Raw genomic sequence first — 12,206 nt, 5'->3', positions numbered from 1 at the left:
GTAAGAAGCCATAAGAAGCACACACACCAAATTTCAGGAAAATCAAAGTGGGTACGGTTTACTTTTTTCCATTTTTGGTGTGATTTGACACGGATGTAACCAGGCCCCTTGTCGAGAAAATACACCGCTGCCGTCTATTTTTGGGATAACAAATTCTGCATATTTCCCTTACCTCTCATTAAGTTCTACTCTCTTGCAATCTCTCCACCTCTCTTGTATTCTCTGCTTGCTCGCCTCTCTTCGTCTCTTTTTCCCCTTAAACATCGCCCTACATCTCTATGATTCTCGTCCCTCACTCCCATGTTGTGTAAGTGTTGTCGTTGCTACTTATTCCCCCCCCCCTCATACCTCATTTATTTTATCCGTTCTTCTCTCTCATTTCTTACACCCTCATTATATTTGTTGTTTCTCGCATGTACGTCACTAAATAACTTCCACTACTCTTACCAGTTGTCATTCACGCACGCTTGTTTGTCCTTAACTCACTGATATGTCACGCCTTTCCTATACACTTTTTATTCATATTACCCCCCTCTATCTCTGCTTCCGCACCTCTCCATGACTTTTCCATGTTTCCTTGTATCGCTCCCACAACCACGCTTACTACCATTGTTCATCCATGCACTCCTTACTACATCCCGCATCGCTCTCTTTCTCTCTCATTCTATTTTTAATCTCGCTTGTGCGTCACTAACCCTCACTACTCATGCATTCTTGTTTGTCTTTAAGTCACAAATATGTCAGTCCTTTCCACAAATACAATCGCTTTCGTTCTCTTTCATTCTGTTTTACTCTCGTTTATGCGTCACCAATCCCCACTACCATTGTTTATTCACACACTCTTGTTTGTCTTTAAGTCACAAATATGCCAGTCCTGTCCATTAATACCATCGCTCTACTGTTGCTCTGCTTTATCTCCTCTCTACGTCTTTGCTTCCTTCTCTTGTCTGCCCGATAACTATGGCATTCTAATCTGGCATTCTAATCTTTCTCTTTCTTGTCCATGTATTCCATGTTAAACTTTTCTTATCCCCCCCCATCTTATCTTCGCATGACCCATGACCATCTTAGCTCACATATCCACGATTCTTATTTCTACACACTCGTGTACGCACCATCCGTCCAAAAAGCATGATCTGCCTCACTCACAGTAATCCTTCGTATATACATGCTCTCTTGGACTCACGTATTATTTCTACTACACGTTTGATATACTTACATCAGTTGTGGTAGCAAGCAATGTCACGCGGAACACTATTTTGTGTGACCAATCTGTCATCTGACCTACTCAATGACGCCTCCCCCCACCCTGACTATATTTCATTCATGGGTGCCGTCAAGGGGTGGCAATGCCCGAACCATGAACTGCAAATTGTATGTATATACTGTACGCGACACACACATAGCCGTGATTTTGACAGTATCTGTTGTTGGCTAAGAATTGCTGGTTGTTTCAGTAAGCCCCTATTAAAGAGTACTTTATCACCAAGTATGCTAGTTCAGAATCAGCGGTAGTATTAAGAGTGATTGGGGTACATGACAGAGAAAATATGAGAGTGAGGCATAAGAAAGATGAATACGTGAGTGTGGGGTGCAAGGGGGTGTGGGTAAACGAGGATGAATGTAAGACACGGAAAAGAAAATGAGTATTAAGGCTGAGAGAGAGAGAGAGGGGGTGGGCGAAGAAGAGATCAGAGGAGCCCAGAGTGTGAGTGCACGAGAAATGAGAGTGGGAGATCAATAATATATTTTGCTGAACTTCAGAGAGCCTCGATAGGTCCTCCTGTCGACAAAACTTTGATTTGAAGACTTTAGTTGTGATAAATAAAATCCTATATAGAGATGTCGTATTCGAGAAGCAGAGAGTACGGGGAGGTAAGAATAGGAGGTGATGAATGAGAAAGAGGAGATTCGGAGTGTGGGTGATATATAAGGAGTAATAGGAGATTGTGACTGCCCGATAAGAAAGAGATTAGAGTGAGAGAAAGACAGTGAGTGTGAGGGAATGAATTGAGAACAATTGATGTGATAGAAATAAATAGTAAGAGGGGTGAGATTGGCAGGAAGCAATACGTGGGGCTAATGAGTGAAATAGATGAAGGATAAGAGGCGCATGCTATGAGATTGCGGTAGATGAGATAGGAAAGGCGAAAAGGGATGATGGAGGCTGCGATGTAGGAAAATGATGGATGAGAGAGGTTGGTTCACATGGTAGTCGGTGGGATTCTTGCATGTATTTTGAAATGGGGCTTAACCAATTTTATTAACTACATGTATACATATTTAACTATAAAATGTGTATTAACATAAACCTTAAACTGTTATTAAAATATATTACGAGAGCACAAGTTTAAAGGACATTCTATCATCAAGCATACTTTCGCTCAAAACCTCACTGTGAGAAAGGACAACGGTTTGGTGAGAAAATACCTTTTCAGACAGAATTAAATCATTTGTACGAGAGATATTTCTGTTTCCCCCAACCAAGTTCAAATTAATGCAAGTGCCCAATTTTTAAACTAGACAATCTTCAAATCAGAATTATGTCCTGAAGTGCACCAAAACATATCTTTCAATCATCTGACACGTTTATTTCTCGAGCACTCACACTCAGCTACGCCGATCCCTTCGCCACCTTCCCCGCTCATTATCATTCACTGTTAAACTTTACTCTGCTATCCATTCTGTTTGTCTCAAACATCACTGTGTCCGCATATCTCTTGCTCATATTTCTCACATTTATGTCAGTCACACATCTCTTTCTTACCCTGTTTTCACCCCAATTCCCCTCTCTCACACACACATACACATACCCTACTTTTCTCTTTCCCAAACATCTCTGGACCCCCCCCCCCTCTTGCCCTCTCTCTCTCTCGCTGTTCACCCCTGTCGTTCGTATCAATTATTGCCGCTCTCGTCCCATACCCTCTTCTCAATCTTTGTGCTTTATAGCACATCCACTTATAATGTTATATTCATTCTTTCATCCTCTCCCATATTTGTCCATGATTTTAGGAGAAATGAAATTAAGGAGGAAGAAAAAGAAAGGGACAGTAATATTGAGATAGATCTTAGCTATTCATGGAATTTAGAAATACATTAATTAGCTATAACTGCTAAAGGCACTGAAAGCCTGGCTTCTTGAAAGAACGAGCAATTTTAGGCAACCAGCGAAGCTGCAGTCAAAACCACGACTTTGCGCGTATGTGTGTCGCGTACAGCACAAGCTATTTGCAGACGATGGTTCACAATCAGCATTTTTAGTAAGAGTAATTAAGGATCATGACTGAAAATCTGAGAGAGTGAACGTGTTAGTAACAGTCCATCACTATCATCGGTGGCATCAGACTTGGTCAAATTTTTTATTACAGACGTCAGAAAGTGGGAATTGAAATGAAGGTAAGTAATGAGGCTTGTATAAACGATAAATATGAATGAGGGAAAATGGCATTGGAGGCGCTCATGAATGTTGATAATATTGCAAGGATGGAACTGGGTGTGTTAAAGAAAGGGGCGTTAGAGACGTAATGATGGCAGTTAGTGAAAGAGGGGATATAAAGATATGGGTGTGAGGATGTGATAAAATGAGAGAAAAGTAAGTTGACTGACTGAGAGCCGCGATTTCGTTGCATCGTTGGTTGCCTGAAATGGCTCGAAAGCGAAAAGAGGTGAGAGTAAGACAGTTGGGACTCGCGAGACAGTAAGAAGGTATGTGGTTGCTAAAACAAGTGGTGAGTAGGAGATAACTAAATAGAGATGGGAATTATGAGATTGTAGTGAGTTGTAAATGTGGTTGAGGGTATTGCATAGTATGTGATTTGGAGATTTCAGTGAGGTATAAATGTCTTTGAGGATAATACATAATATGTGATTTGGAGATTTCAGTGAGGTATAAATGTGTTTGAAAGTAATACATAGTATGCAATTTGGAGAGAGTGTTAGAGAGTAATACATAGTATGCAGTTTGGAGATTTCAGTGTGGTATAATTGTGTTTGATGGTAATACATAGTATGGAGATTTCAGTGAGGTATAAATGTGTTTATGGGTAATACATAGTATGGAGATTTCAGTGAGGTATAATTGGGTTTGATGGTAATACAAATTATGGAGATTTCAGTGAGGTATAAATGTGTTTGTGGGTAATACATAGTATGTGATTTGGAGATTTCACTGAGGTATGAATTTGTTTGAGAGTAATAAATAGTATGCAATTTGGGGATTTCACTGAGGTATAATTGTATTTTGGGGTAATACATAGTATGGAGATTTCACTGAGGTATAAATGTGTTTAAGGGTAATACATAGTATGCGATTTGGCGATTTCACTGTGGTATATATGTGTTTGAGGGTAATATATAATATGCGATTTAGAGATGGTGTCTGTCTGATAGTAACACTCTTAATTTATCATAGAGGAAAGTAGTGAAATGTCTGTGAGTTCAGGACAAACAGGAGTGCATGAATGGATAATGGTGGTAAGAGTGGTGCGAGAGGAAATATAATGAGAGTGTGAGCAATGAGGGAGAATCGGGCGAAGAACAATAACATGCATGTGGGTGTGAGATGAATGGAGAGATATGATTAAGAACACATTTATTTTTGTCCGTTTTGAACTAGAAATTATCTACACGCTACTCCAAACTGATATGATTAATATAAAGGTAAGTCTTAAAGATGAGACACGTAAGACAGGGAGAGAATGAGTGGGGGTGGGAGTAAAAAAGGCGTAGAGAGGTAAGATAGTAGAGACAGAAGTGAAGACGTAAGTAAGTCAAACAAGACGTGGAGATGTGAGTAATTTAAGTACAGACAGCGATGGTATTAGTGGAAGTGATTGACACAAGAGTGTGCTAAAGACAAATGGTATTAAGGATATATGCGAGAGAAAAATAAAGACGTGTGAGAATAAGAACGAAATGGATGACATATGGTTGGGCAATATAGTATGATTTAGTGTAGTACAACTAAATCCGAGCACTGGATTGTGAGATTAGAGGGAGTACGTAGGTAAAAGATTATGGGAGTAAGACATGGCAAAGAAAATGAACGTTAAAGACTATTAAGGAAGAGTGAGATACTAAATGCAAGAGTGGGGCATATAAGAGTAGAAGAGAAAGCGTGTGGCAATGTGAGGTTTGAGAACATATGAAATGTTAGAGGTATAAATGTGTTTGAGGGTAGTACAAGAGTGAAATAATAAAATGTGAGAGTGGCGCATATAAGAGTCCGAGAGAAAAATTATGAAGTGTTAGAGCGAATAAGAAAGATAGAATATAATAACATGACTGTGGAACGATACGAAGGAAGAAAAGGTGAGGAAGCAGGCCAACATGAAAGCGATTGGAATAGAGGAAAGTAATGACATATCTGTGAGTTTAGGAAAAACAAGAGTGCATGAATGGACAATGGTGGTAAGAGTGGTGCGAGAGGAAATATAATAAGAGTGTGAGCAATGAGAGAGAGAAGCGAGCGGCGAACAAAAATCTGTATGTAGATGTGAGATGAATGGATAGATATGATTAAGAGCACATGTATTTTTCTCCGTTTTGAACTAGAAATTACCTACACGCTACTCCAAACTGATATGATTAATATAAAGGTAGTCTTAAAGATGAGACACGTAAGCCAGGGAGAGAATGAGTGGGGCGGGGGTAAAAAAGCCGTAGAGAGGTAAGATAGTAGACGCAGAAGTGAAGACGTAAGTAAGTCGAACAAGACGTGGAAAGGTGAGTAATTTAAGTACAGACAGCGATGGTATTAGTGCAAATGATTGACACAAGAATGTGCTAAAGACAAATGGTAGTAAGGATTATGTGATATATGCGAGAGAAAAATACAGGCGTGCGAGAATAAGAACGAAATGGATGACATATGGTTGGGCAATATAGTGTCGATATTTTAAACATTTGATTTAATGTAGTATAACTAAATCCGAGCATGGGATTGTGGGATTAGAGGGAGTAAGTGGGTAAACGATTATGGGAGTAAGACATGGGAAAGAAAACGAACGTTGAAGACTATTTATTAAGGAAGAGTGAGATACTAAATGCGAGAGTGGGGCATATAAGAGTAGAAGAGAAAGCGTGTGGCAATGTGAGGTTTGAGAACATATGAAGTGTTAGAGGGAATACGCGGATAAGAATGAAGATGCGAAGGAAAAAAGACGTGGAAAGATGAGGTAGCAGTAATGAGTGTGGGAACGAACAATTCTAGTAAGAATGGTGGGAGAGGAAAATAGAATGAAGCTGTGAGAAATTAGAGAGAGAGAGAGGGGGGGGGGAATGTGCACGAGGGTGAGATGAACGGGGAGAAATGAGTGAACAAACACATTTAATTTATGATCCAGAAATTATCTATAAGCCAAACCTAACTGATATGATTAATACCAAGGTGGTCTTAGACCTGAAACATTTAAGAGTGGGGAGAGAATGATATAGGGAATGAAAGAACATATACGTGTGAGAGGCAATACAGGGAAAAGACAGGGGTGAGAATGACATGACCGTTGGGGATAGGTGGGCTAGCATTTAAGAGTGGAGAGAGAATGAGTGGGGAAATGAAAGAACATATCAAGTGTTAGAGGGGCTGCAGGGAAAAGACAGATGTGAGAATGACATGACTGTGGGGATAGGTGAGCTAGCATTTAAGAGTGGAGAGAGAATGAGTGGGGAAATGAAAGAACAGAGAGGTGAGTATGGCATGACTGTGGGAATCGGGATTTGGGAGGTGGGGGCGGGGTAGGTGAGCCAGCAGAGAAAGGGGTTGAGACGTGAGAAATTAAGGAAAGTCGTGCGGAGGTGGGAAGAGCATGACTGTTGAAGTGATACTAGAAGGGAGGTGGGAAAGTCGAACGAGACGTGAACAGGTGAGTTCAATGTGTTTAGTACTAAAGAACAATGGTAGTAAGGGTGATGACGTATCTTCGAGTGAAAAATAGAATTAGGGTGTGAGAACTGAGACAGGGGGACGGAAAAGCAAAGTCTGCATGGCAGAAGGGGAAGTGAGTAATGATGATGATATTGAGAATATTGACTAAACAGTTCATCACTATCATTGATGACAACAGACTTGGTCACATATCTTACTGCAGACGTCAGTAGGTGAGTAATGAGGTTTCTATAAATAATAAATACGAATGAGAGTAAATGACTGTGTATAAATGTGTTTGAGGGTAATAAATAGTATGCGATTTGGAGATTTCACTGAGGTATAAATGTGTTTGAGGGTAGTACAAGAGTGAGATATTAATTTGTGATAGTGGCGCATATAAGAGTCCGAGAGAAAAATTATGAAGTGTTAGAGCGAATAAGAAAGATAGAATATAATAACATGACTGTGGAACGATACGAGGGAAGAAAAGGTGAGGAAGCAGGCCAACATGAAAGCGATTGGAATAGAGGAAAGTAATGACATATCTGTGAGTTTAGGAAAAACAAGAGTGCATAAATGGACAATGGTGGTAAGAGTGGTGCGAGAGGAAATATAATAAGATTGTGAGCAATGAGAGAGAGAAGCGAGCGGCGAACAAAAATCTGTATGTAGGTGTGAGATGAATGGATAGATATGATTAAGAGCACATGTATTTTTCTCCGTTTTGAACTAGAAATTATCTACACGCTACTCCAAACTGATATGATTAATATAAAGGTAGTCTTAAAGATGAGACACGTAAGCCAGGGAGAGAATGAGTGGGGCGGGGGTAAAAAAGCCGTAGAGAGGTAAGATAGTAGAGGCAGAAGTGAAGACGTAAGTAAGTCAAACAAGACGTGGAGAGGTGAGTAATTTAAGTACAGACAGCGATGGTATTAGTGCAAATGATTGACACAAGAATGTGCTAAAGACAAATGGTAGTAAGGATTATGTGATATATGCGAGAGAAAAATACAGGCGTGCGAGAATAAGAACGAAATGGATGACATATGGTTGGGCAATATAGTGTCGATATTTTAAACATTTGATTTAATGTAGTATAACTAAATCCGGGCATGGGATTGTGGGATTAGATGGAGTAAGTGGGTAAACGATTATGGGAGTAGGACATGGAAAAGAAAACGAACGTTGAAGACTATTTATTAAGGAAGAGTGAGATACTAAATGCGAGAGTGGGGCATATAAGAGTAGAAGAGAATGAGTGTGTCAATGTGAGGTTTGAGAAATATGAAGTGTTAGAGGGAATACTTGGATAAGATTGAAGATGCGAAGGAAAATGGACGTGGAAAGATGAGGTAGCAGTGATGAGTGTGGGAACGAACAATTCTAGTAAGAATGGTGGGAGAGGAAAATAGAATGAAGGTGTGATAAAGATAGAGAGGGGGCGGGAAATGTGCACGAGGGTGAGATGAACGGGGAGAAATGAGTGAACAAACACATTTAATTTATGTTCCAGAAATTATCTATAATTATCTATAAGCTATACCTAACTGATATGATTAATACCCAGGTGGTCTTAGACATGAAACATTTAAGAGTGGGGAGAGAATGATAGAGGGAATGAGAGAACATATAAGTGTGAGAGGGAATACAGGGAAAAGACAGGGGTGAGAATGACATGACCGTGGGATAGGTGAGCTAGCATTTAAGAGTGGAGAGAGAATGAGTGGGGAAATGAAAGCACATATCAAGTGTTAGAGGGAATGCAGGGAAAAGACAGGTGTGAGAATGACATGACTGTGGGATAGGTGAGCTAGCATTTAAGAGTGGAGAGAGAATGAGTGGGAAATGAAAGAACATATCAAGTGTTAGAGGGAATGCAGGGAAAAGACAGAGAGGTGAGTATGGCATGACTGTGGGATGATACGGGATTTGGGAGGTGGGGGCGGGTAGGTGAGCTAGCAGAGATAGAGGTTGAGACGTGAGAAATTAAGGAAAGTCGTGCGGAGGTGGGAAGAGCATGACTGTGGTATTGATACTAGAAGGGACGTGGGGAAGTCGAACGAGACGTGAACAGGTGAGTCCAATGTCGTTAGTGCTAAAGAACAATGGTAGTAAGGGTGATGACGTATCTTCGAGTGAAAAATAGAATTAGGGTGTGAGAACTGAGACAGGGTGACGGAAAAGGAAAGTTTGCATGGCAGAAGGGGAAGTGAGTAATGATGATGATATTGAGAATATTGACTAACAGTCCATCACTATCATTGATGACAACAGAATTGGTCACATATCTTACTGCAGACGTCAGTAGGTGAGTAATGAGGTTTCTATAAATAATAAATACAAATGAGAGTAAATATTGTAAGGACGAAGATGGGTGCTAAAAAAACGAAGCGGTGGGGGGGGGGGTACAGTCATAATGATGGTGGTTTATGAAAAAGGTGAAAGGGGGGATATAAAGGTACCGGTGTGAGGATGTGACAAGATGGCTGAAAAGTAGATTGACATTGAATGAGATTTGGTAGACTGAAAGACAGGATATGATCGTGAGAAATATTTAGAGAGACGCAACTTTGTTGCATCGTTGATTGCATGAAATAGCTCGAAAGCGAAAAATTCGCCCGTATACCCATCAAAAAATAGAGGACCATATTGTAAAGAGGTGAAAGTAAGACGGTTGGGACAGAGGAAGAAGGTGTGTCCTTGGTAGGAGGTAACTGCAAAGAGATGGGAATTTTAGAAATTATGGGATTGCAGTGAAGTGTAAATGTGTTTGAGGGCAATATATAGTGTGCGATTTGGAGATTTCTTTAATGTATAAATGTGTTTGAGTGTAATAAATAGTATGCAATTTGGAGATTTCACTGAGGTATAAACGTGTTTGAGGGTAATACAAGAGTGAGATAAATGCGAGAGTGGCGCATATAAGAGTTGGAGAGAAAAATTATGAAGTGTTAGAGCGAATAAGAAAGATAGAATATAATAACATGACTGTGGAACGATACGAGGGAAGAAAAGGTGAGGAAGCAGACAGAAATGAAAGCGATTGGAATAGAGGAAAGTAATGACATATCTGTGAGTTTAGGACAAACAAGAGTGCATGAATGGACAATGGTGGTAAGAGTTGTGCGAGAGGAAATATAATGAGTGTGAGCAATGAGAGAGAGAAGCGGGCGGAGAACAAAAATCTGTATGTGGGTGTGAGATGAATGGAGAGATATGGTTAAGAGCACATGTATTTTTCTCCGTTTTGAACTAGAAATTATCTACACGTTGAAGACTATTTATTAAGGAAGAGTGAGATAATAAATGCGAGAGTGGGGTATATAAGAGTAGAAGAGAATGCGCGTGGCAATGTGAGGTTTGAGAACATATGAAGTGGTAGAGGAAATATGCGGATAAGAATGAAGAAGGCGAAGGAAAAAAGATGTGGAAAGATAAGTGCGTGAACGAACAATTCTAGTAAGAATGGTGGGAGAGGAAAATAGAATGAAGGTGTGGGAAATGACAGAGGAGAGAGGGGGATGGGCGGGAAATGTGCATGAGTGTGAGATGAACGGGGAGAAATGAGTGAACAAACACATTTAATTTATGATCCAGAAATTATCTATACGCTATACCTAACTGATATGATTAATACCCAGGTGGTCTTAGACATGAAACATTTAAGAGTGGGGAGAGAATGATAGAGGGAATGAGAGAACATATAAGTGTGAGAGGGAATACAGGGAAAAGACAGGGGTGAGAATGACATGACTGTGGGGATAGGTGAGCTAGCATTTAAGAGTGGAGAGAGAATGAGTGGGGAAATGAAAGAACATATCAAGTGTTAGAGGGAATGCAGGGAAAAGACAGGTGTGAGAATGACATGACTGTGGGATAGGTGAGCTAGCATTTAAGAGTGGAGAGAGAATGAGTGGGAAATGAAAGAACATATCAAGTGTTAGAGGGAATGCAGGGAAAAGACAGAGAGGTGAGTATGGCATGACTGTGGGATGATACGGGATTTGGGAGGTGGGGGCGGGTAGGTGAGCTAGCAGAGATAGAGGTTGAGACGTGAGAAGTTAGGGAAAATCGTGTGGAGGTGAGAAGAGCATGACTGTGGAAGTGATACTAGAAGGGACGTGGTGAAGTCGAACGAGACTTGAACAGGTGAGTCCGATGTGATTAGTGCTAAAGAACAATGGTAGTAAGGGTGATGACGAGTGAAAAATAGAATGAGGGTGTGGCAAATGCGGGGGGTAGGAAAAACAGTCTGCATGGCAGGAGGTAAAGGTGAGTATTAATGATGATATTGAGAATATTAAGTAACAGTCCATCCCTATCATTGATAACAACAGATAGACCTGGTCGCATTTCTTACTGCAGACGTCAGAAGGCGAGAATTGAAAGATAGAAATTGTTTAGGTGAGTACTGAGGTTTCTATAAATAATAAATACGAATGAGAGTAAATGACTGTGAAGGTGATCATGCACTTTGATAAATATTGTAAGGATGAAGGTGGGTGCGCTAAAGGAAACGAAGCGGGGGAGGGGGGTACAGTCATAATGATGGTGGTTGTTGAAAAGGGTGACAGAGGGGATAGGTACGGATGTGAGGATGTGAGAAGATGACTGAAAAGTAGATTGACATTGAATGAGATTTGGTAGACTGAAAGACAGGATATGATCGTGAGAAATATTGAGAGAGACGCAACTTTGTTGCATCGTTGATTGCATGAAATAGCTAGTAAGAATAGTGGGAGAGGAATATAGAGGAGAGAGGGTGATGGGCGGGAAATGAACCAGAAATGAACCAGAAATTATCTATAAGCTATACCTAACTGGTATGATTAATACCAAGGTGGTCTTAGACATGAAACATTTAAGAGTGGGGAGAGAATGATATAGGGAATGAGAAAAGATATAAGTGTGAGAGGGAATACAGGGAAAAGACAGAGGTGAGAATGACATGCCTGTGGGGATAGGTGAGCTAGCATTTAAGAGTCGAGAGAGAATGAGTGGGGAAATGAAAGCACATATCAAGTGTTAGAGGGGCTGCAGGGAAAAGACAGATGTGAGAATGACATGACTGTGGGGATAGGTGAGCTAGCATTTAAGAGTGGAGAGAGAATGAGTTGGAAATGAAAGAACATATCAAGTGTTAGAGGGAATGCAGGGAAAAGACAGAGAGGTGAGTATGGCATGACTGTGTGATGATACGGGATTTGGTAGGTGGGGGCGGGGTAGGTGAGCTAGCAGAGAAAGACGTTGAGACGTGAGAAGAGGATGACTGTGGAAGTGATACTAGAAGGGACGTGGGGAAGTCGAACGAGACGTGAACAGGTGAGTCCGA

General features: G+C 40.6%; 1 long non-coding RNA gene across 1 annotated transcript in view; it reads right to left on the bottom strand.

Annotated features, from left to right (window-relative positions):
* Positions 1 to 526, bottom strand: part of LOC126827040 (uncharacterized) — a 98,151-nt gene extending 97,625 nt beyond the window's left edge. Inside the window, exon 1 of the long non-coding RNA XR_008787949.1 lies at positions 173 to 526. This is a non-coding gene — a long non-coding RNA (uncharacterized LOC126827040). The remainder of the gene's footprint in view (positions 1 to 172) is intronic.
* Between the last annotated feature and the right edge of the window lie 11,680 nt (positions 527 to 12,206).

Source organism: Patella vulgata, chromosome 1, assembly GCF_932274485.2.
Source record: "Patella vulgata chromosome 1, xgPatVulg1.2, whole genome shotgun sequence".
NCBI lineage: Eukaryota > Metazoa > Mollusca > Gastropoda > Patellidae > Patella > Patella vulgata.
The sequence above is the reverse complement of the archived record's forward strand: the minus strand, read 5'-3'. Positions and strand labels throughout refer to the sequence as shown.